Raw genomic sequence first — 26,747 nt, forward strand, 5'->3', positions numbered from 1 at the left:
TGGAAAGGGCTGTCTTACATAGTGGCAAGCAAGATAGGATTAGAACCAAGTGAAAGGGCTTTTCCCTTATAAAACCGTCAGATCTTGTGAGACTTATTCACTACTACAAGAACTGTATTGGGATAACTGCCCCATGATTCAGTTATCTCCCACCAGGTGTCTCCCACAACACTTGGGAATTATGGGAGCTACAATTCAAGATGAGATTTGGGTGGGGACACAGCCAAACCATATTAGACACCAATGTGTTTCGCTTTATAAGCTGGAAGAAATGAGTTTTTCCTAAATAAGATGGAAAGATTGTAAAAGGAAGCTGGTTTGGAAGAAAATACCAGTAATTCTATTTTATATATCTTAGTTTTAAGATGTCACAAACATATAAACCTGTCTTTATTTGCACATTTATGTGTATCTTTCTCTCTTGTCATAAAAAAGAGATCATTCAGCGCTAATAGTTCAGTTCTATCATGGATTTTATCCCTATTTTCAAGAGCCCTATTTTCAAGAGTCATCAACCTTTTGATTTATACTTCATCTCAGGTTATCCCAAGCTCTACTTGTTCCTTGTTTTTCTGTCTTTTTTTTTTTTCAGACATATTGGAAAGCCTTCCTTCTTTTCCCTTTTTCTAGAGTCAGTGTCCCTCAGGATCTCTCTTAGGCCCTTTGCTCTCAGACCCATGTATTCTTCTCCAGGAATATCACCTATATCAAACTTCAAAGTCCTTCTCACCAGCTCAATTGGACTTGCAGTTCCAATCATGCCCACTGGTTTCTCATTCTCACAGGGGCACTTCAAAGTAAGTACATTCTTCAAAGCTGAAAATCCCATTCTCCTTAATGCTCTGCCTTAATCAAATAAAATTTTCTTGTTATCTATTTTAGTAAAAGATACCATTCTACCTAGACCTAAAACTTCTTCTTACCTCCTGCGTCTATATTCTTAACTGATTCAACTTTATAACTTCAAGAGGAAATAGAAAGAAATGGAAACAGATAATAATGTCCTCACTGTTTTCAGCTGGAAGCTGCAACCCCCACCTCACAAAGTAAATTATTCTTTTTCTTTTTTTAATTTTAGATATTTTTATTTCTCCAAATTTGTTATTTACCAGGAGTGACTGAAATCAAATATATAATTGAGTCCATCATCATCATCATGGAAATGGCTTTAAGAGAAACATGGTCAGATGAATATTATTGCTTCCCATTTTCAACCAGTAAATAGTTGCCACTGATCAATTGACAGCCAGGAGTCTGTCCAAAATGCTCAGGATACATTATATAATACAACATGTTCACATGGGGGACATTCCTAGGTAATAACTTATGTGTACTTCTTGATTTCGTTATGCAAGACAAGCGCAAAAACACCACCCATGCCTCTGAGAACAATGGACCATGCACCCTTGAAAAAACTTTGCCTCCTTCATCACGAGCAATCTTCCTCCAGCAGTCAAGCCTGCCCATGCACATGATGTCTGTTCCTTTGAGCCCTGACTGCATCACTATGTGGCACCGAACAGTGTCAAATGGATAGGAAGTCAACCCTGCAATGGCAGTGACACTCTATGCGATCTTCCAGCTGATGACAATGTGAATGTTCCTGCGATCCATAAGCAGTCCCTTTGCAGTGTCATAGATATGGAAGTAGGCAGCTTGGTAGATGATAATATCCTGCACAGACACATTAAAACCTTGGGACAGTCCCTTAATCCCATCAGATTTGTAGATCTTAACCAGGCAGTCACTGAGGCCTTGGGATTCCCTTTCAGCTCCAGCTTTACCCACATCAGCTGCTAGACAGGTATGGGCAAAATCAAGAGGGTACACAAAACATAAGGATGTGGCCCCAGCAGCACCACCTGATACCAGATTCCCTGGTAAGTAGCACCAAAACTGGGTCCTCTTGTCCGCACCACCCAGGAAGATCTGCTTGTATTTATCTTTGAAGGGAAAGTTAAGAGCCTGGGTGGGGAAGTATCTGATGACATTGGCCAGGTTACCTTGCCAGAAGGACAGGGCTCCCTGCTCCTTGGGAATATGGACCATGCAGTCTATAATGCCCTTGTATTGCTTATCTGCAGTGATCTGCTTGCTGGCATGCTGCACCAGCATCAGCAGCTTGACCCACTCAGTGGGCACTACTGCCATCTTGGAAATGGCTGCAGCCACTTCACCTGCCGGGAAGTCCTTGGTGAAGAACACAGCAGCATCTGTCATGTTGAAAGGAAAGAGGAGGCAGGCTACTGCAGTACGGGACTGGACAGGGAACTGGCTTTGACTCCGGGGCTGTGGGCAAATTACTCTTTTTCTATTATTAAAATAGAACAGAGATGGATTATATCATAGCTTCTAAATTTTTCTTTCTTTTTGATGATTGGTTTTTTTTCATCTGAAGATACGTTATATCAACTTCATGTCAGACACCATGAATCACACTATGAAATTACATTCATGGACTTCAAATCACAGTTGGAATTATATCCCATGTACGAATAGATGTGAAGTTTCAGGGAGAATAGGAGAGTAAAATCATTTAAGTACTTCCTACATTTGCCCTCTCATTTACATCTCACATCAGTCATTTGAAATGATAACCAGCATTTCTTCTTTATGCATGAGAGAATTGAGACACAGAATTGTTAAGCAAATTGCTCCACATCACAAATTAGAAAGTTATGAACTTAGGTTAATACACCATTTCACTAAAATCTTTTATTTCTGCTATAACAAAATGCTGTGTATATTTTCTTACTCATGACTCTTGACACTTTTCTGTTGAAATTAATAACAGCACATTAATTTGAGGTTAAATTTTATTGCACAAATTTTTGAGATAGAAAGTAGTAAAGGAAACTAGCAGCTGGTGAGCATTAGGTACTATGCTATGTGTTTCACATAAGGTATTTTATCAATTCATTCATCATAATTGTAATACTGGCATCTCATTTTACAAAATAGATAGTAGTCTCAGGGAATGTACATCAGGAATCCTTCTTTACCAAATGCTAGAGACAAAACTCAAATAATTTAGGTAAACAGAAAGTTCTACAACTTATTTAATTCAATAAGAAATAGATGGCTTAGGAAGGAAAAATAATGAATAATATAAAGGACATACATACAGCTAGGCTTGAGAAACAATTGGATCCACCAGAACAAATTCACTGGCTTGCTCTCTCTTTTATCTCTATTGTTATACATAGTATTTTTTTTTACACAACACACCTTATTATTTAGGGTTATCTGAAGAACAAAACCAATAAGAGAAATATAGACATATAGATAGATGGATATATGAAAGACAAATTATTAGAATAATTTACTTATATAGTTATGGAGGCTGAGAAGTCCCCTAAAAGGTTGCCTGTCAGCTTGAGAACCGTGGCTGCTGGTAGTGTCCCAGTCCAAGCCAGTCGTGGTACAGTGCAAGCCCAAAAGCCCCTGAACCATAGAAACCAATGGTATAATTCTCAGACCACAGGCCCAAAAACCCAAGGGACCACTGGTGTAAGTTTTGAAATCTAAAGGTGCAAAAGCCAGAAGTTCTGTGGTCTAAACACAGGAAAAGAGTGCTCCAGGTTCAGAAGAAACAGAGAAAAAAACACCTTTATTTATTTTTTTTTTTTTTTGCTTTTTTTGTTTTATCCCAGACCCCAGTTGATTAGACAATGCCCAGCCACGAAGGCAGATCTTCCTTGCTCAGTCCACGATTCCTATACCAATCACCTCTGAAAATAACCTCACAGACACAGCCAGAACTGCTCTACCATTTCTCCAGGTATTCTTTAATCCAGTCGAGTTGACAACTAGAATTAACCATTGCAGGATTCAACCAAGAAATAGGAAGTTATAGGATCCAGGAAACCAGGCATTTGATATAATAAAAATGCTGAAATAGGGGAAAACAAGATGGATAACTGATAAAGCCAGATGGAACAGCTCCTACCAAGGGACTGAGACAACTGGCATGCTCCAAACAGATCTTCAGAAGGAAAACACTGATAGTGGATGGGGAGAGGACACAGAATCTAGACTGAAGGTAAAGAAATCTGGGAACCCTGTATGGCCTACTGCATACCATGACTCATTCCTGGCTCTGGGAGAACAGGTGAGTAGAACTAATGAGGAATAACTGCCTCTCACCATGAGCCTCTGGAACCCCAGCAAGAGGAAGCCCCTTGACCACCACGAGCACCCGAATTGGCAGAGAGAGCTGCTTAGAGAAGTAATAGGGGCAGCAACCCAGCTGACTTGGACCCCAGAGGGTTTGGTGTGGGATTGTCTAGCAGGTCATGGCCAGGGACATCCATCTTCTTAGGTTTGACTCACTCCCACTGGAGACTTTGGCTTTAGGGAAACTTTCAGACATGATCTCTGCAGGGCAGTCTTGCACGTCAGACAGGGCTAAGCTGACCTGAGCAGTCCTTGGTCTGCTGGCCTCTCCTGGGGCCCCAGCCTGCCCATACCTGTTTGCAGGACAGTCTCAGGTGCCCTAGGGACCTGCACTATAGCTTCTGAGCTAGTGGATTGTGCCTGACCAAGAGGCCACAAATCAGCCTGACCACTCGCTACCCATATTGCAGCTTCTCCCAGGCCCACAGAATCTACCCAAATCACTCTTGCTGATGTGTGTCTGCATGGATGAGTTTAGCCTTTCTTGCCCCACCAGCATGCAGAAGTGTAGTCTGCCTTCCCTCCCCCTGCCAACCACCATTTTAGACAGAGCTTCGGCAGGCACAGAGTCAGCCAGCCCTGCCCACATCAGTGCCCAGCCCTTGTCCTGTCACTGCACAGAGAACAGCAGATCCTCCCCCACCGTGAGCAATCAGAGCAACCACTCCTGCTTGTGGGGCACAGAGAAGGCACCCAGTCCTGTGCCCACAAGTTCCCCCACTTTAAACCAACACTAACTCCAGCATGACTACAGAGACAATCCCCAGTAGTTTGGCCCCTGCTCCCTGCCAAGCTGCATTGCCTCCACCACCATCGTGAATGCCACCAGGGACCAGGCGCCCAGGCCTCACCAGCACTCTGCCACAGCTGCTGCACCTTGTCCATCCCAGTGCAGTGGACGCTTATACTTGAGGAGTCAGAGAAACAAAATTGGGGCCCAATACACATCCCCTAGGGTTAGAGCACCCAGTCCAGGAGTTGGGAGTTTTGTGTTTGCCCCATAAAATCTTTCAGACATGAAGCCATTTAGGTGAATCTACTGTACATCCAAATCAAACTCTCAGGTCATCAAATAGGATAAAAGAAAAGAAAGAAACCCCAAAGACCAACAACTTCAGACTGAAGGTAGGTAAGCCCACAAAGATGAGAATCAGTGCAAGAAACTCCGAAAACTCAAAACAACAGTGTGCCTTCTTTCCTCCAAATGATCATTTTAGCTATCCAGCAAGGGTTCTAAACAAGGCTGAGATGGGTAAACTGACAGAAATAGAATCTGGAATATGGATAGGAACAAAGATCATTGAGCTACAGGAGTATGTTGAAACTCAATCTAAGAAAGCTAATAATTATAATAAAACAATGCAAGAGGCAACAGACAAAAAGAGCCGATATAGGAAAGAACATAACTGATCTGATGGAGCTGAAAAACACACTTATAGAATGTAATAATACAGTCACAAGTATTAATAGCAGAATAGACAAGCAGAAAAAAGACTCTCAGAGCTTAAAGACTGACTTTCTGAAATAAGACAGTCAGACAATAATAGAGAAAAAAATGAAAAAAAAATGAACAAAAGTTCCAGGAAATATTTGATTATGCAAAGAGACTAAATCTACAACACATTTGTATCACTGAAAGAGATAGGGAGAGTGACACCAACTTGGAAAACATATTTCAGTATATCATCTGTGAGAACTTCCTGAACTTGCCTAGAGAGGCCAACAGTCAAACTCAGGAAATGCAGAAAACCTATCACAAGAAGCTCAACCCCAAGACCAGCAGTTACCAGATTCTCCACGGTCAAAATGAAAGAAAAAATGTTAAATGTAACTAGAGAGAAAGGTCAGATTACCTACAAATAGAAGTGCAACCGACTAAAAGTAGACCTATCAGAAGAAACTTCACAAGGCAGAAAACAGGAGGGGCCCATATTCAATATTCTTAAAAAAATTTCAATCCAGAATTTCATATTTGGTCAAACTAAGATTTACAAGTGAAGGATAAATAAGATCCTTTTTACAAAAACAAATGCTGAGAAAATTTGTTGTAGCCAGACATGCCATACAATATATCCTGAAGGAAGAACTAAATATGGAAAGCAAAGATGTTTTATGAGCCATTACAAAACACTCTGCAGTACACAGATCAGTGACACTAAAAAGTAACCACATAAAAAATCTGCAAAATAACCAGTCACCATCATGACCAGAGGATCAAATCAATATATATCAATACTAATCTTGAATGTAAATGGACTAAATGCTTCAATTAAAAGACACACTGGCAAGCTGAATAAAGAATGAAGACCCACTGGTATGCTGCCTTCAGGAGAACCATCTCACATGCAATAAAACACATAGGCTCAAAATAAAAGGATGGAGAAAAAAATCTACCAAGCAAATGGAAAACAGAATAAAGCAGGGGTTGTTATAGTAGTTCCAGATAAAACAGACTTTAAAGCAATAAAGATCATAAAGGAGGGTATTACATGATGGTAACATGTTCAATTCAATAAGAAAATCTAACTATCCTAAATGTATATACACCCAACACAGGAGGACCTGGATTCATAGAGCAAGTTCTTAAAGACCTTCAAAGATACTTAGAATCCAATACATAATATTGGGAGATTTTAACACTCCTCTGGCAATACTAGACAGATTACTGAGACAGAAAATTAACAAAGATGTTCAGGACCCAAACTGCACACTGGATTAAATAGACCTGATAGACTTCTACATATATCACCACCCCTCCAAAAAAAATCCCCAAAATTTACATTCTTCTCATTGCCACATGGTACATACTCTAAAATCAACCACGTAAGTGGAAGTATAACACTCTAGAGCAAATGCAAAAGAACTAAAATTATTGCAAATGATCTCAGACTACAGCCCAATCATATTAGAAATCAAGACTAAGAGATTAACTCAAAACCATACAATTTCATGGAAATTGAATAACCTGACCCTGAGTGATTTTTGGGTAAATAATGAAATTAAGGCAGAAATCAAGAAGTTCTTTGAAATTAATAATAGCAAAGATACAACATACCAGACTCTCTGGGACACAGGTAAGACAGTGTTAAGGCAGAAATTTATAGGACTAAATACCCACATTAAAAAAAAAAATCCCAGATTAGAAACCTAACATTACAACTAACATAACAAGAGAACGAAGAACAAACAGATACCAAAGCTAGCAGAAGACAAGAAATAACCAAAATAGACCCGAACTTAAGGAGATTAAGACACAAAAGCCATTTAATGATCAGCAAATCCAGGAGCTGGTTTTCAAAAAAAAAATTAATAAAATAGATAGACCGCTAGCTAGATTAACTAAAAAAAGAGCAGAAAGACAAGTCAAATAAATACAGTCAAGGACAACAAGGGAATATTACCATTAACCCCACAGATATACAAACAACAATTGAAAAATATTATGAATGCCTCTATGCACATTAACTAAGCATGTAGAAAAAATAAATGAATACATTCCTGGATCCATCACCCTCTCAAGACCTAACTAGGATGAAATTGAATCCCTGAACAGACCAGAAATGAACTCTGACATTACATCAGTAATGAATAGCTTATCAAGCAAAAGAAAGCCCAGGAATCATAGCTGAATTCTACCAGATGTACAAAGAAGGATTGATACCATTTTTGCTTAAGCTATTAAAAAAAAACTGAGAATGAGGGACTCCTTTCTAATTTATCCTATGAGGTCAGCATCATCCTGGTAACAAAACCTTGTAGAGACATAATAACAACAAAAATAGAAACCTTCAGGCCAATATCCTTGATGAACATTGATGCAACAAAGCACTGGCAAAACAAATCCAGTAGCCCATCTAAAAACTTATCCAACATGATCAAGTTGGCTTCATCACTAAGATGCAAGGTTAGTACAATGTACACAAATCAATACATGTGATTCATCACATAAACAGAACTAAAGACAAAAACACACATAACTATCTCAATAGATGTAGAGAAGGTTTTCAATAAAATTCAACACTCCTTCATGCTAAAAATCCTCAATAAACTAGGTATTGAAGGAACATGCCTGAAAATAATAAGAGCCATCTGTGACAAACTCACAGCCAACATCATACTGAATGGGCAAAAGCTGGATGCATTCCCCTTGAAAATTGGCACAAAGAAGGATGATCTCTCTCACCACTTCTATTCAACATTATTTGAAGTCTTGTCTAGGGAAATAAAGCAAGAAAAAGAAACAAAGGGCATCCAAATAGAAAGAGAGGAAGTCAAAGTATTCCTATTTGCAGAGGACATAATCTTATATCAGGAAATCCTATAGTCTAAGTCAAAAAGCTCCTTAAGGTGATAAGCATTTTTGGCAAAGTCTCAGCATGCTAAATTAATTTCCACAAATAACCAACATTCCTATACAACAACAATAGCCAAGCCAAGAGCCAAATCAGGAACACAATCCCCTTTACAATTACCAAAAAGGAATAAAACACCTAGACATACAGCTAACCAGGGAGGTGAAAGATCTTTACAAAGAGAACTACTTCAAAACATGGCTCAAAGAAATCAGATATGACACAAACATATGGAAAATTTTTCCATGCTCATGGATATAAATAATTGACATCCTTAAAATGACCATTCTGCCCAAAGTAAATTATAGATTCAACACTATTCCTATTAAACTACCATTGACATTTTTCACTGAACTAGAAAAAAAAAAAAACTATTTTAAAATTATTGTAGAACCAGAAAAGAGTTTGAATTCCCAAGGCAATCCTGAACGAAAAGAACAAAGCTATTGGCATCACGTTACCTCACTTTAAACTATACCACAGAGCTGTAGTAACAAAACAGCATGATGCTAGTGTGAAAACAAACACGTAGACCAGGCATCCCCAAACTTTTTACACAGGGGCCAGTTTACTGTCCCTCAGACCGTTGGAGGGCCGCCACATACTGTACTCCTCTCACTGACCACCAATGAAAGAGGTGCCCCTTCCTGAGGTGTGGCGGGGGGCGGATAAATGGCCTCGGGGGTTGCATGTGGCCCGCGGGCCGTAGTTTGGGGAAGCCTGATGTAGACAAATGGAACAGAACAGAGGACCCAGAAATAAGACCACACATTTACAACCACCTGATCTTCATCAAACCTGACAAAAACAAGCAATGGGGAATGGATTCTCTATTCAATAAATGGTGCTGGGATAACGGGCTAGTCACATGCAGAAGACCAAAACTGGACACCTTTCCTACATGATACACAAAAATTACCTCAAGATGGATTAAAGATTTGCATGCAAAACTCAAAATTATAAAGTTTTTTAAAGACAACCTAGGCAATATCATTGTGAACATAGGTTTGGGAAAAGATTTCATGATGAAATCACAAAAAGCAATTTTAACAAAAGCAAATATTGACTAATGAGATTTAATTAAACTAAAGAGCTTCTGCACAGGAAAAAAAAAAGTTTATTTTTTTTCAATAGAGTGAACAGACAACCTACAGAAAAAGAAATTTTCACAAACTATGCATCTGACAAAGGTCTAACATCCAGCATTTGTTTAAGAAACTTAAACAAATTCACACACAGGAAAATCTCATTAAAAAGTGGGCAAAGTACATGAACAGACACCTTTTAAAAGAAGACGTACATGTGGGCAACAATCAGATAACAACAAAAAAAAAGATTAACATCACTGATCACTAAATAAATAAAAATTAAAATCATAATGAGATACTCTCTCACGTCAGTCAGAATAGCTATTATTAAAGAGTCAAAAAGTAACAGATGCTTGTGACATTTCAGAGAAAAGGAACATTTATACACCTTTGGTGGGAGTGTGAATTAGTTCAAACATTGTGGAAGATAGTGTGGTGATTCCCCAAAGAGGTAAAAACAGAAATACCATATTTGTTTGTTCTTGCATTGCTATAAAAACCATCTGAGACTGATTTATGAAGAAAAGAGGTTTAATTGAGTCACAGTTCTGCAGGCTGTAGAGGAAGCATGGTTGGGGAAGCCTCAGGAAACTTGTCATCCTGGCAGAAGGGTGAAACAAGCAGTTTCTTCACATGGTGGAGTGGGAGGAAGAGAGCAAAGTGGGTTGGTGCTTCACATTTTTAAACAACCAGATCTCATGAGAACTCCATCACAAGATAACACTAGGAGAATAGTGCTAAAACGTTAGAAACCACCACCATTATACCCCACCTCCAATTTTGAATCAAGATTCAACATGACATTTGGGTGGGGACACAAAGCCAAACCATATCAAATACTATTTCACCAAGCATTCTCATTATCTGGTATATACCCAAAGAATATAAATCCTTCTATTATAAAGACACACGCAAATGTATGTTCATTGCAGCACTATTGACAATAGCAAAAGAAATGAAATCAACCTAAATGCCCATCAAGAATAGACTGGATAAAGAAAATGTGATACATATACACCTTGGAACACTATACAGCTGTAAATAAGAATGAGATCATGATCTTTGCAGGAATGTGGATGGAGCTGGAGGCCATTATTTTTAGCAAACTAATGCAGAGACAGAAAAACAAATAATCACATATTATCCCTTATAAGTGGAAACAGATAAATGATGAGAACACAGGAACATATAGAGGGGAACTATAGACAATGGGGCTATTGGAGGGTGCAGGGTGGGAGAAGAGAGAGGATCAAGAAAAATAACTAATGAGTAATAGATTTAATACCTGGCTGATAAAATAATCTGTACAACAAATCCTGTGACACAAGTTTACCTACATAGAAAACCTACCATGTACCCCGAGCTTAAAATAAATTATAAAAAAATAAGAAAATACTAAAGTATATTTTTATTTAAACAGGGTTTAAGAAGGGGTAATGAGCAATCACTACAAATTGAAATATGAAGATTTGTGTCTTTCCCTACTAAAAAATAGATGAAGAAAAAGACTGAATGTTTACTTTATGTGTTTTTCTCTATTGCAAGGAGCTTCACACTTTTGTTAGATATGTGTGTCGAGAATAATTAAGGATAAATACATAGAAAACTAAGCCAAAATAAGCCAAAATGATCAAGACCATTTGGAAATGAGAAAATAAATAGCATCACACAACAAGGAAATGATTCATCATAATATACAGCAACACACAGGCTTAGTATTGAAAAATTTTTATTTAGTCATAATTCATATGTATAAAGAATTACTTAAGCAATAATTGTCACATATGAGATACAAAAATTTCTCTTGGATGCATAGGGTTAGCAAATATATATGGTGAGTGATGAGGAAACAGGGCCAAAGTTGTATTTTTCATATTGAGAAGTTAATAGGTATCGGTATAATGTATCAAAGTAAAAACAAACAGTATGAATACATTATTTAGAAATATCAGAAATAATAGCTGTAATAGAAGTAGTTACCTTTAGAGAATGAGAGCAGGGAGTAGAGCGTTTTAAGACTTATGGTACTAGTTGACTTTTTGAAACTAGGTGCATATGTTAACTTTGATAAGAATACAAGTTAGTGAAATAACACAGGAAAAGAAGCCAGGAAGACCAGACCAGTAGTTGTGTCATCTGCATCGTAGGGTGCAGAGATGAATTCTGCTCTTAAATAATTTCAATGTTGTATTGATAATGATATTACCTTGTACATGTAAACCAGTTTGCAGATAACAAGGAACCAGTAAAATGATCAAGCAAAGCACATCTTCTCCACGTGCCTTTTTTCTGTACATCACTTCATCTTTTCTGATGTTCTTCACCCTGTGCAATGTCCTTCAGCTCTTCTTAATGGCAAACTCTTGCTCATTTCTCAAAATGACTCTAAAACCTCATCCTTTCTGTAAAGCCTTTGCACATACTCCTCCCTCTCATAATCACATTATTTCTTCATTTAAGCCTCGCATCACACACAGCCTGTAGTTTTATCATGGCACTCCCATTCTCTGGCACTATGAGTTACTTACCTATTTGTCTCCCTGACAGACTGTGAGTCACTGTTGAGTAGGGATATGGTTTATTCATGTTTGTGACCTTGCTGCCTTTCATGGAATCAGGGAACATATTAAATAACAATTCGTATCTGCTTAATTAATGAGCTAGAGCACTGCTGCACGTTAGAGAAGAGGGTAGGGCAGGTATCATTAGCTTCCTTTGGCAGGTGAGGGCAGATTCTCAGAGGGCTGAGCATCCTCCCCAAAGTTACAAACTTAGCAACTCCGAAGTCCTTTTGGACTTTGACAAAGTTTATTTCATGCACATATAATTCAGGAGGCAGTTATTACTAAGAAAATCATAATCTCCCCACCAAGTCCCTTAGTATACCCATTAGGCAGGGAATCTTGGTTCAGCTAAGCACAGGAACTGGCCCCATATGTCCCTTGGCCTTTTCCTGGTGGCTAGGTAGCTTTGTGTCCCATAGCAGAGTCATCTCTGAGGAGCCTCAGGGCACCTCAAAGTCAGTGAGTCTCACTTTCCTCCAACCAGGTCCCACTGGGCTCCCAGCCTAGAACAAGATCTGCCTACTTCCAGAGGCCCCAGGCTTAAGACTGACAAACAAATGATAATGTGATTCGCCTGCACTGAATTTGAGAGGTAAATCACAGGGGCATAGAGTAAATAAATGTTAAGGAAGAAAACCACAGATGTCAATATGAAACATGTTACACATTACTATTACATGGCAATAATAACCCTTTCCTCACAGGATATCTGAGGTTTATGCGTTCTCTCTTTAAGTACCTGAAGCTTATTTATACAACGCAGAGCTATAAATATTTGAGCAGGTGTGATTGCAACAGCTCAAATGCCAACTCTCAAAAAATTGTTAATGGAATGATTAAGGGAAAATTGTTAATGGAATGATATAGTATTAATAAAAAGACTTTCCGAAATATCCATTGAAATTTCAAATTAGGTAAAATTCCCATGTCAAATACTTGATACCAATTAATCTTCAATGCCTTGGTTTTGATTATTATTGATAATACTATGTCTCCTTAACAACAAAAACTCAAGCAGATATTCTCAATGTTTTTCAGAGAGAACTTGCTTTAAAGCATTTCTTCATTATCTCTGACTCCAAATATTGTGCAAATTATTGAGGATCCATTGTCATTTTACCCCTTTCCATTAGCAGTGAAGTGCTCAGCAGCATTTTTTTTTTTTTGGCATTTACATTGATTTGAAAAAAACTTGAGACACTTATGCAGATTGACAAATTGTTTTTCTGACAGAATGCACCAGTGTGCATTTCCATTGCTAATCATATGAGTGGCCATCTCTCATATTTTTATCATTATCATTATTTTTAATATTTGATCAATGATTAGTGAATACTATTTTTTAAAGACTAAAAAACTCAATTTTTATTTCCTTTATTAATAGAATGGCTGAATATTCTGGTTAATTAACTAACCATTTAATTTTGTTAATTTTCTGAAACAAAACTGCTGATTTGATTTACTCATTTTTAAATTTATATGTTATTAAATTTCTTATATACCTACCTGTATTGCTATTTCTACATAAAATACATTAATTTCTGAATAATTGTTCTTAGTATTCCATCATTTGGCTTTTCATTTTGATTATGATGATTATGAGATACAAATACTTTTAATTCTTATCTGTTAAAATCTTCATTATTTTTCATTGTTTGCTTTTAATCTTAGAAAGCAATTGTTACTTTATGGAATCTTTATTTATTTACCTATATTCTATTATAACATATTAATTACTTCTATCTTTAATTTATTTTGGTGTATTTTAAGTTTCATTTGTTTGTTAATTTTCAGTTTCTTTCTTCTTTTTCTTTTGTTGAAGCAGAGGCTCACTCTGTTACCCAGACCAGAGTGCAGTCACATGATCTCAGCTCACTGCAACCTCCGTCTCCTGGATTCAAGGGATTCTCCTGCCTCAGCCTTCCAAGGAACTAGGATTACAGGCACCTGCCACCAGCCTTGGCTAATTTTTGTATTTTTAGTAGAGACAGGGTTTTGTCTTGTTGCTCAGGCTGGTCTTGAACTCCTGACCTCAGGTAATCCTCTTGCCTCAGCCTCCCAAAGTGCTGGGATTACAGGCTTGAGCCACAGTTTCACTTTTTGTATGTGGCCAAGTTTCATATTTTTAATGCAATAATCTATACTTTCGTTTAAAGTTTTTTATTGTACATTAAGTCATTATCTAATTAAATAAATGAAAGAGCCCAGAGGAACCCTTCAAAAAACCTCTCTATTCACCCATTCTAAAACCTATACTAGTTTTTACAATTTTTTCTTTTGTTTTTAACAATATTATTCTAGAAAATTAATATATGAGAAATTATACATATCTTAAGTGTATATTTGATATATTTTGACATATGTAAACATCCAGGAAATCTTGAACATGATCAAGGTAATAAAGCTATCAATCAGTACCAAAAGTTTCATTATGCAATCCCTCTCATTAATCTCTTTGACCACATCTCCACAATTGCCCAGGGAGCCACTGCTCTGCCTGTTGTCACTGTAGATTGCTTCATGTTTTCTTGGAATTATATAAATTGAGCCATAGGGAATGACATTTTTCTTCATGTGGCTCCCATCATTCAAATTATTTTGAGATTCATCCATGTTGTAGTATGGATCAATAAGCCATACCTTTGCATTACTGAATAATTTCCATTCATATTAATTCTGAGGAATACTGTTTACCCACAGGCTTGTTTATTAACATTTGGATTGTTTCCAGTTAAGGTTCTCATAAAGTTTCTATGAGCATTTACATACAGTATCTCTAGGAATGCTTAGTCGTCTTAACTTTTGTTATTCTAACGTGTGTAGTGGTATTTCATTACATATTTACTTTGCGTTTCCTAAGTACTGATTATATTGGTATATTTTCATGTACAGATTTGCCAACAATGTATCTTTTTGGTGAAGAACAGCATGCTAAAATCTGCTGTCCATTTTTAATGGTCTATTCAGTGGATTTTTTATTGAGTTTTGATAATTATTCATCTATTCTGATACAAATACTTTAACAGAGACATGGTTAACATACATTTTCTCTCAGTCTATGACTTGTCTTTTTATTCTTTTAACATTGTCTTTTAAATAGCAGGTTTTTTATTTTGATGCTAATTTTTTAATTTGATTCTTTATTAATAATGCTTTTGATGTTTTAGTTAAGCAATGTTTACCTAAACCAAAGTCACAGTGTTTTTTTGCTAGAAGATTTGTGTCTTAGGTTTTCATGTAGGTATATGATACACTCTATTTAATTTTTGTATATGGCATATAAATATATACTCAAGTTCATTTTTACATATGAATATATAACTATTCCAGATTTATTTGTTGAACAATATACTTTGTCCACTGAATTACTTTTGCACCTTTGTCAAAAATCTGTAGTTTATGTATATTTAATTTTATTTGTAGATTCTCTAATCTGTTCTACTAAACAACATTGACAATATCACATTGTCTCCATTGCTATAACTTTATAATAACATTTGAAATTGAGTAGTGTGAGACTTCCAACTTTGCCATTTTTTCCCAGTTACTTTGATTATTTTAGGACTTTTGCATTTCCATATATATTTTAGCATTATCTTATTGGTTTGTACAAAAAGTCTGTGGGAATTTTGATTATGATTGTGTCGAAACTACAGATCAATTGGGGAGATCTGATAGCTTAACAATATTGAATCTTTCTACCAATGAGCAGGGTATATATTTTTTAATTTTTTAAGGTGTTCTTTAACTTACCTCAACAATAGTCTGCTATTGTGTGGAATGTTCTAAAAGTCAAGCTTATTAATCATGCTCTTTATATCTTTGATATAATTATTAATTTTATATTTATTTCACCAATTATTGAGAGAGTGGTGTGAAATCTCCTGCTGTGAATATAGAGTTAATTATTTCTCCTTTAATTCTATGAATTAGTATTATATTTATTAGGGCTTTGTTATTACGGGTATAAGTATTTAGGAATATAGTCTCTTCCTGAATTGACCTCATTATCATGAAATGACCTTATTTAGCCTGGCATTATTCTTTGCTCTGTAATTCTCATTCTGATATTAACTTAGCCTCTTTAGTGTTTCTTATTTAGTGTTAGCTTGAAATATTATTTCTCATCCTTTTATTCTAACATTTTTTATTTATTTTTAAAGTGTGTTTATTTATAAGCATCATTTTGTTAGGTTGTCCTTTTTTATCCAACCTGGCAACCTATTTATTAACTGTGTTATTAAGACTATGTACTTTTAATGTGGTATTTAATCATGTTAGCTTTAAATACAGCAACTTGTAGTATTTGTTTTGAGTTTAACCTATTTTCTCTTGTTCGCTTTATTCTTTTTTCCTTTTTTAATCATTCCAAATTTTTTTATGATTACATTTTAGCTATGCTGGCTTGTAGACTGCAACATTTTGTTTTGTTATTTTACTGGTTTATTTAGCTTTGCATTTTTTACCTTATCGTTTTCTACATTCAGGAAATATTCTGCTTGACATAAAATAACCATGCATTAACACTATACTATTCTATTTGGTACTTACTTATTATTCCCAATGTTTGCATCATTGCTGTCATACAGTATATTTTTACATGTCGTAGAAACTCTAAATTACAAATTAGTATTTGTAAACACTCAGTTAGATTGAAGTGACTTAAAAAATAAAAGTGTCCAGTACATTTTTCTGTGTAAGTATATCTTCTTTCCTCTCTATCCTTCATGTGCATCCATGCTCCCATCTAGTATCACTTTTCTCCCCTACAAAGAGCTTTCCTTAATATTTCATATAGTGTGAATATCACGGTGATGAACTTTTTTCAGCCGTTGTTTGTCTATAGTGTATTTTAACTTATTTTGTAAAGATATCTTATATGAATATAGAATTCTAAATTTTTTTTACCAAGATTTAAAAGATATAGGACCGAGGTGTGCTGCAGAATAGTAGCAGCTGGAGTGGTTGGGGTGAGAAGAACCATGAGAAGCCAAGTAGATCCACTTGAGGAAAATCCTCAGAACTGAGATTATAGAAAATGAATTGCAGCAGCACAATGACAGCCAGATTATTTTTGCTTTTGTCTCTAGTTGTATTAGCAGAATTCAAATCCAATTAAATTATATAGTGTTTACTTTACTCTTCTAATGGTGCTTAGATCCCAAAGGTAAAAGACCTCCAATCTTCCAGCCAGCAGCAGGGCTGCATGAAAATTGACAGGCCCCCAGCCCCCAACGCCACCCCCCCCCATCCACATCCCTTGTCCCTCTTCAGGCTAAAAGCGTATTTTGTCCCTGGTTGTCGAATAGCCCAGTTTAGCCTCTTGTCAATGAAGTGCATCAATTCCACCTACGTCTCAATGAGGAGGAGACTTCCAAAACCACCACATCATTTGCTTGACTTGTGTAGGCTGCTGGATACAAGGAGGTACCCAATATCTCGAGTGTCTACAGTCACAAATATATTTACACTTGGTGTCAAATTTTGTATTTAAAAATGTAATCCATTGTTTCAAAGCTCATTAAAAAGCAGCCGGCGGACTAGCTCACTAAGATCAGACTGTGCCTTCAGCTCCTGAGTGAATCATTGTTCTTTTGTAAATGTGTTTGACCTGAAGTCACACTTTTTCTAAAATTAATCCAGTTAGTACTTGAAGTATCTTTCCCAAACCCAAGAAGGTTTACAGAACATCATTTTAAGAGGATTAATTAATTTGAGAAAGTCACCTTGACAGTTCTTTACATACCATGTTGACAACTATATGTACTCTGAGTTTGTGTTGTATTCATATTTACAAGGGAATAGGATAGTTTGGTTTTTGAAGAATGCACTTTTATGAAGGAACCATGCCAGATCTTCTGCTCCCTGCCTTGCTTCCTCCAGCTCCTACACAGACATGGGGCTCTGCCCAAGCTGGTGTTAAACATGCCCGAGCTTCCGTGTTCCATGGAGGATTTTCACATAGGGATCAGCGCACCTCCCTGCAACTGTGCAAACTGCCTGCGTATTGACTGGAATCTTTATCAATACCCTTGACATGCTGGCTCTCCAGTTCTTTCTTTTTCTCCTTTGGACTGTTTTAGCTTTAAGCAAACGGCGTGATGTGGTCCCAGTGAGGCAGGCCGCCTGGCGGATGCTTGGGGCTGCCTCGGAAACCCACCTGGGACTTCAGCCTTTGTGTTTATAAAGACATTTATAACAAGATAGATGCTCCTTTTTTAAGTTGTTATGAAAGTAGGTGCAACAACCAACAACAAAAATAATAATAATAAAATAAAAGATATAGGACCACTATATTCTAGTTTGCAGTGTTTTGCATAAAATATATAATGCCTTTTCCTTGTCTGTGACTTGTCTATTTTCAATGATTTGATTTAAGAGTTTTATTTATCATTGATTTTGGGCAATTTGATTATGGTGTACATATAATAGTGCTCTTAATAATCTGTGTGTATGTTTGTGTGTGTGCACATGGTTGGGCTCATTAAGTATCTTGGATCTTTAAGTTAATATTTTTATTGACTTTAGAATGGTTCACCAATATTAACAATATACATATTTTTATTTTTTCCTTCTTTAGGACTGCAATTATATGTATTTTAGGTTGCTTCATTTGTTCCACAGCTCATTATTATTCAGTCGATTTTGTTTTTGTTTTCTCTTTTTTCTCCTAGTTCCAACTTTGCTAACTTCTTCTGCTCTCTGAGTTTATTCATAATTTCATCTGCAATGTTTATTCTGCTGATAATGTCATCCAAAGTATTTTTAAATTACATATTCTAAGTTATATCTCTACAAGTTCAATTTGAGTTTTTATAATGAATATGTCTCCGCTTACCATTTAAACATACAGAGTACATTTAAAATAAATATTTCTATGTGTTTATCTGCTAATTTCTAATTTGCATCTGAGTCATATCTAGATTAATTTTTAATTTATTTTTCTCCTGATTATGGTTCATAATTTTCTACCAGTTTTTCTGTCTGGAGATAATTTAATAGATGCCAAACTTTGGAAATTGTACCTTGCATGGTACTGAATATTTTTGTTTATATGAATGTATTTTATTGTTATTTTTGTACACAGTATAGCAACTTGGAAACAGTTCGATCCTTTTCAATTGTTTTAAAATTTGTTAAGCATTACCTGAAGAGTTCTTAGTTGAGGATTATTACCCATCATTGATGCAAGACCCTTCGGCGGGGGATTCTTCTTTGAAACAAGACACAATGTCCCAGTAATCACACGGTTTCTCCGGTCTCACTGGTGGCAACAGGCACTGTTTCCAGCTCTCTAGTCTTTTCAGTTCTCTTTTTTCCCCTCAGTCTCAGGTCATTTGCCCACATTCATGTGCTCATCTGCTGAAAACTCAAGCTCAACTGTGTTCTATTGTCCAAAGTACTCTTTCTCTGTGTGCAACTTTCTCCTCTCAGTATTCCATCATGTAAACTATCTTAGTCTCCCAAGATTCCCAGCTCTATCTCCTCGATTTACAGAGACTACCAAGTCTCATCTAGGGCCTTGTATTCCTGTGCTGTATCCTGGAAACTTCCATGGCAATAAGAACAAAAAAAGTAGGACTCAGTAGGCCTCCCCAGCCATGCTGAACTATGAGACAATTAAACCTCTTTCCTTTATAAATTACCCAGTCTCTAGTGTGTCTTTTTAGCAGTGTGAGAACAGAATAATATACCGAGTAACATAAATTACATTGAGATATAATAGTATTTTTTGGAATTGTTTGCAGTAAGGATGTCATAATGGTGATGAAATCTAACTCTTTTTTTTTTTTTTTTTTTTTCTGAGACAGAGTTTTCGCTCTTGTTGCTCAGGCTGGAGTGCATTGGCATGATCTCCACTTACCACAACCTCTGCCTCCTGGGTTCAAGTGATTCTCCTGCCTCAGCCTCCCAAATAGGTGGGATTACAGACATGTGCCACCACTCCCAGCTAATTTTTGTATTTTTAATAGAAATGGAGTTTCTCCATGTTGGCCAGGCTGGTCTCAAACTCCTGACCTCAAGTGATCCTCCCACCTCAGCCTCCCAGAGTGCTGGGATTACAGGCATGAGCCACTGTGCCCAGCCTAATTCTAATTTTAACACCAAACCACTGATTTTATCTGGGAAGCTAAAAGTTACTATTACTCACCAAGAGTCAGTCTTCATAGAGGATCTTTTCTATCAGGTATATTTATTGTTGCATGCATCAATTTCAAGGGATTAAAGTACATTTTACCTAGAAGAGGTGAGTCCCTCTACAACAGAGATCTTGCTTTAATCAACCCAGCTTATGGAGTGGCTGACAGGTTCCTTGGCACAGAGTAGGACCTCAGAACATCTTGCATAATAAATGGAGGTCTCTGAGTTTGCTCTCCGCAATGTATGACCTTTAATATACCTTGGGGCACCTGTAATCCCAGCACTTTGGAAGGCTGAGATCGGTGGATCACTTGAGGTCAGGAGTTCCAGATCAGCCTGGCCAACATGGTGAAACCCTGTCTCTATTAAAAATACAAAAATTAGCTGGGTGTGGTGGTGCATCCCTGTAGTCCCAGCTACTTAGGAGGATGAGGCAGGAAAATTGCTTAAACCCTGAAGGCAGAGGTTGTAGTGAGCCAAGATAGCACCACTGCACTCCAGCCTGGGCAACAGAGGAAGATTCTGTCAAAAAAAAAAAAAAAAATACCTTGGACTTCAAGCCACTAATCCATCCCAAAGGACAAAAATCAATAGAAGCCATTTCATATTAAAAGTGCTATGCTAGGTGACAGAATTTATTAAGAAACATGAAGAACATATGAGCCACCCAGCTGTAGGAAAAACAATCACAGTAAAATGAAAAATAATTTAAGGTACAATAAATGTGATTCTTCATGAATACTGAATAAATTTCCCTTCTCACCTGTTTTACATTGCTTTAGGATTTATTGTAACCTCTTTAGAGAGAAATTAATACATGATTGGATTCCAGAATTGCAATTTCTGTTGAAAGTTTAACATCGTCTTGAGTTCCCTTAGAAATACAACACCTAATTATTTATGGCATAAAAATGCCACAGATAAAAATCTGTTTGTATTCCACAACAGTTCCTAGCAAGAAACCTAGCAAAAGAGAAAAAAAAAAAAAACTTCAAATTATTTTGTTGATACTTCCAAGAGTGGTATGTGTCCTTCTCCTATAAATTGAAGTAGGTATACTATTAGCTCAGCAATTTAATATGAAAACCAAGATTATATCTCTTTCACCATATAAAATTATGTTGTAACAATTCTGAGTGTGAAAGTCAGTGCATACAAGTATGTTTTTCTAAACTGTAAAAGTCAATTAATCCCTTTCTTTACTTAACAGGGTCATCATGTCTCAGGCCAAGTTATCTATGCATTATTAGTCTGATGGCCAGGTAAGGAGGTAGGGATAAATCCTCAGGGAGGTGTAGGCTGCTTTCTAAAGCAAAGACCTCTGCATTGTCTTTAAGCAAGTGGAGAGTTGGGGAGCTATGATTAGGGAGCTACGATTAGGGAGAAGTGGATCACTTCTGCAAGCCCAGAGGGTTCTGGAGAATATTGGATTTTAAGCTTCTTAAATGTGTTGTTTTAGACATCCTCACTCTGGATATCCCTCTTTTCCTGATCTTTGTCTATCAGACTTTCTGGGGTTGAGAATGTAATCTTCTTAGGAGTTTTTTTATCCTTATAATTAATTCCCTGGCCTGACCCTCAGCTGTATCTACCTTTTGGCTGGATGAAATGGGTATGTAGTAATATGCCACCAAAGAGGCTCCCTACTTTTACATTTTGTTTCAACTTGGCAATTTTATTGATAATACTCCTCAAGCTTTTATTTTTTATTTTTCTTTATTAATATACTCAATAAGTTGCATTAGATTTAACCACCTCTGTAAGATAATTTCTCCAGAATCACTAAAGCAGATTAGCCTCAGATGACCAAGCAAATGAGTGTGTTTTTTTCCATTTCTTACAAGAAGGAGACTCAGAACTATATCACATGTTGATGTAATGGAAAAGAATAAACAAATATACTCTTACCCCACAATGTAAACTCCTCCACCTTTATTATAATATAGTCTGAAAGCACCTGGAGAGACTAACATTCTGCAAAATAAGATATTGTTCCACTGTATCCATGCCATCATGTTAAGTGAACTGGATGACTAACAAATGGCAAGTGTGTTGGAGGCCTTGCTAATATTTATGTACTCCATATGGTAGGCAATAGACTCAAGATTCAGGGTCCTGCTGTATAAATATTTAGGGCTATAGTGGGCTGAGAACACTGGACCATCCATGATAAAATAAAGGACAAATTGTTACATCTTATACCTCCCGCTGTCAGGAAAGAAGCAGAGTGCCTATAAGATTCTCTGGGTTCTTGAGGCATCATTGTGTCACTTGACAATACTGCTACATCTGTTTTCCTCGTGACTTGGAGAGCTGGCAGTTCTGAGGGGGCCCCAGAGCAGGAAAAGTCTCTTGCAGCAGGTCCAGATTGCAGCACAAGCAGCTGTCACTTGAGCCATATGACCTAGCAGACTCAGTAGTACTCAGTGTTGTGTAGTAAGAAAAGAAAAAATGTTTGTACAACATTTATGGCAAACTGTAATAAGAGAATTACAATGGATACCTATATGGTTCCAAGGCAAGGCCATGCCATTTGCATCAGAGTTATCTGCCATTCAAAAAACAGCCACTGGTGTCCTTCTAGGCTTTAATAGACATAGCACCTGACCACAGAAGAACATGTGATAAGAAGGTCTTTGGCCAGTGAATCCATCAGACCCTAGCGTACACTACTCTTTCAAAACTGAGTATTGTAATTAAAAATATAGTTGCTACTATTTTAGGCAAATCATAGTAGCTATTTTTATCTATTTTTTCTACTTTTTAATAATCTTGAACATTTATTTAAAATTTGGAAGTTTGAAAGTCCTGAATATATACATATATATACATATATATATATATATGTATATGTAAATATATGTAGATATGTAGATATTTCACATTTTAGAAAGCTTATGCTTAATTCCTTTACTGGTATATCTATTGTTTTACTGCTCTTTATACATTAAGAATATTTACTTTTAAGAATATTAACAAATATTAATAAAATTAACATTTATTACATTTCCCAACTACAGTGTGCCATTTGACTTGTAGTTTTTATTTATAGCATTTGAGGACATAGGAAATTGTCATTATTCAATGTGTAGAAAGTAAATTTATTATCCTTTTATTCTATGTCTTGTAGATATCAGTACACTAATTTAAAAAGTCAGTTATTCAGTAGAAAATTTTAAGAAAAATGCTACTCAAAATAAATTTAGACAATTTATAGTGATGAACAACAAAACCTGAAACTTCTTATTCTTCAAACCTAAAAACCATCAATGAATATGTTTTAGCATATTTCTCTCCCAGATTTTAATATGTATATTTTTCTGCTGCTTTTAATAATGCCAAATTTATAATTTTCCCTTTCACTTTTTTCCCTTAACGTTTTCCCATTTCTTTAGTGGTGGCTATCCACTACCCAACCAGGGACACTCACCATGACTATCGTTGGAAGGTTTTCTTTCTTCCATATTTTCCAATTATAAAAAATACTACAATAAACATTTGTATAAAATCTTCCCTTATGCCAGTGAGTAGATTATTTCCACTGGACACATTCAGACAAAATGGGATTCCGAGTCAAAGGACATGAGATACTTAAGAATATTCACATATATTGCCAAATTTCTCAGCAGTGTTCACTTCCCCAATTATATGAGCCTTCACACCACTCCTAACAGCAGAATCCACTGCTTTTGGTGGTTGTGTTTCCTCTTAAGCCATAGACACACACACACATATATGTACATATCCAAGATCAACTCTTACCCTCTTACCCATGTTTTAAGTGAAAATTATAATGATGTATGTCTGTTTTGGTTAGAGTTTAAGGTAAGAAAAAAGTACATTGTGGCTCATGAGTTATTGATTGAAAGCAAGGTATCATTTATCAAGGCAGTCACTGGCCTGAAATACCAGCAACTGTACAAACACATATGCCCCAATCACAGATTTTTTGCTCATGTTCTGTTACGGAAACACAAAGTCTTATTGATTGCATTCTGGAATTAAAGCTCAACTCGATGGCTGCAAACTTACCATTGCCTACAATATATTTATTTTTGAGACTTGTTTAACTATAGCAGCTAAGAAAATCAATGTGTGGGGCCCAGCTAGACTGACCTTTATCAAACAAAATAACCTGTTATTTCTTTTTTTTCCCCTCAATTCTTCATGTAATTTTACTTCTGCTCCTCTATGGTCTCATGACCTCATGATACTTAGAAAATTCCACAAAAGCTGTGTTAGGTAGTTTGGAGTAATGATGACTTGATTGAAACAGTGAGAGAAAGGGACATTTGTACAGGTTGTAATTAATGGCCCAAGGCAGAGGACCTGTATAAGCTATTAGTTAATTAATTTCAATGTATTTTTTTTTCCATTTTTCTCTTTTCCTCCTTTTTGGGAGGTTGCTATCTTCCTTTGAGGGAGTTAAATTTGACACCTCAGAAATGTATTTAAAATAAACAAATCTGGAGTATCATTGCCATGTTAGAGTTTAAGAACAGCACTGTCATGGGGATAGGGGGCATGATGTTTGTAAAGAGTGTACCTTTACCCCATTAATTATTTTTTAAAGTTATTTATTCATTCATTTGCATACACTGAGCACTGACTTCAACCCAGAGACTAGCTGCCTATATGCTCAGAGTCTGGCTGCACAAGCAGCCACTTGAATAAATGAGGACAGTGAATTCACTGAGCCAGACTAGGAGTTGAAGCATGCACAAAGTGATGCAGGAGACCCTACAGAACAGTCACCATAGGTAACAGAGCTGAAAAGGGCTTCTGACAGACCAGTCCAGATTCAGTGGGCTGGGTTTGAAAAGCTATGTAGACATTGTTTTTTCTGAGAAGATGGAGAGGGAAGTCCACATGGAGGGAGTGGCAGTTTGCCCCGGATTCTTCAGGGAAGTCTGAAGATGATATGGCTGTAGTAAAGGTCACATAGAGGGCCTGGGGAGAGATGAAGCTGGAAAGATATTTGGAGGCCATGTGGGACAGTCTTCGAAGCCAGTGGGAGTTTTGATTTAGTTTTTCTTTTCCCGTATCGCAATGATCTGCTCTGCATTTGACCCTTTCAATCTCTTTGCAAATGGTAGCTAAGTTGAGTCAGACCATTTAACACTTTTGCGAAATCTGTAATGACTTTCACTTTACTAAAAATAAAATCCAACTAACAATGAATTATAGGGCATCGAATGCTTGCCCCTCATCCCTCTCATCTCTTATTGAGCTACTCTCTCATCCACTGTAATCCAACCGTTATGACTTCATCACTGTTCCTCAGACACTCCAGAGTCTTCAGCTATTCAACTCCAGGATTCTCACCAGTGGCCCTACAGTTTCTCAGACCTTTGGCTTTGAACTCAGTTACATCATCAGCTTTCCTGGTCTGGAGGCCTTCAGACATGGACTAAACAATTCTATTGGCTTTCCTGATTCTCCAGTTTTCAGACAACCTATCATGGGACTTTTCTGCCTTCATAAGTGAGTGAGTCAACTCACCTAATAAATCTTATCTCCCACTTGTCTCTCTCTCTCTCTCTCTCTCTCTCTCTCTCTCTCTCTCTCTCTCTCTCTCTCTCTCTCTCTCTCTCTCTCTCTCTCTCTCTCTCTCTCTATATATATATATATATATATATATATATATTTTTTTTTTTTTTTTTTTTTTCCTCCAGATAACCCTGGCTATACCTAAGATCCAGACTAACTCTAGGTACCTGAGTACTGTTTGGAATGCCTGAGCAGGACCAGAGTGTGTCTCTGGGGAATTGGTGAGTGCATAAAGTGATTCCTGCTCTCATTGATTCCCAGGAAAGTTTCCTCAAAGTTGGAGAGAAAAGTTCCAAAGAAACAGGTAGAAAATAGGGAAAAGGGGCTTTCGGACTGACCTTAAATCTAGTCATTTTGTTGAAGGAAGAAATCATATTCTGAATGCCAGTACATGGTCTGGAAGTTTTCAACAGAATAGGAAACTAATAGGAACTAGGAACTGCATAGTAAATTTTAATAAATAGTATGATTGGTTCATATGTTTAAGTGGCTTATAGATTTAGCAAAAGGATAGGAAGCTAATGAAGTTCTCTTTGTGATTTAGGATTTAGAATTTAAGTCATGATTAACACAATCACATTTGCTTTCATCAGTTGGCTAATACAAAACAGAGACTCTATCCAGAGGTAATAGCGGTCATGACCAAGTCAACAATTGCTACTCAAAAGTGAGCAGCACTTAATGTGCCAGGTACATTTAATGAATTTTGCATAGTTTAATCCAAGAGTTGACAACATTTTTCTGTAAAAAGCCAGATGGTAAACATTTTGGGATTTTTCAGGACATAAGATCTCTGTTACGACTACCCAACTCTGCTGTTACAGCAGAAACACATTCACAGATGACATGCAAACAAGTTGGCATACTATGTTTTA

The 26,747-nt window shown here is 36.7% G+C and overlaps 1 pseudogene; it reads right to left on the bottom strand.

Annotated features, from left to right (window-relative positions):
* Nucleotides 1-1,324: 1,324 nt before the first annotated feature.
* Nucleotides 1,325-2,279, bottom strand: LOC101044098 (ADP/ATP translocase 2 pseudogene; annotated as a pseudogene).
* Between the last annotated feature and the right edge of the window lie 24,468 nt (nt 2,280-26,747).

This window comes from Saimiri boliviensis, chromosome 3 (genome assembly GCF_048565385.1).
Source record: "Saimiri boliviensis isolate mSaiBol1 chromosome 3, mSaiBol1.pri, whole genome shotgun sequence".
Lineage (NCBI taxonomy): Eukaryota > Metazoa > Chordata > Mammalia > Primates > Cebidae > Saimiri > Saimiri boliviensis.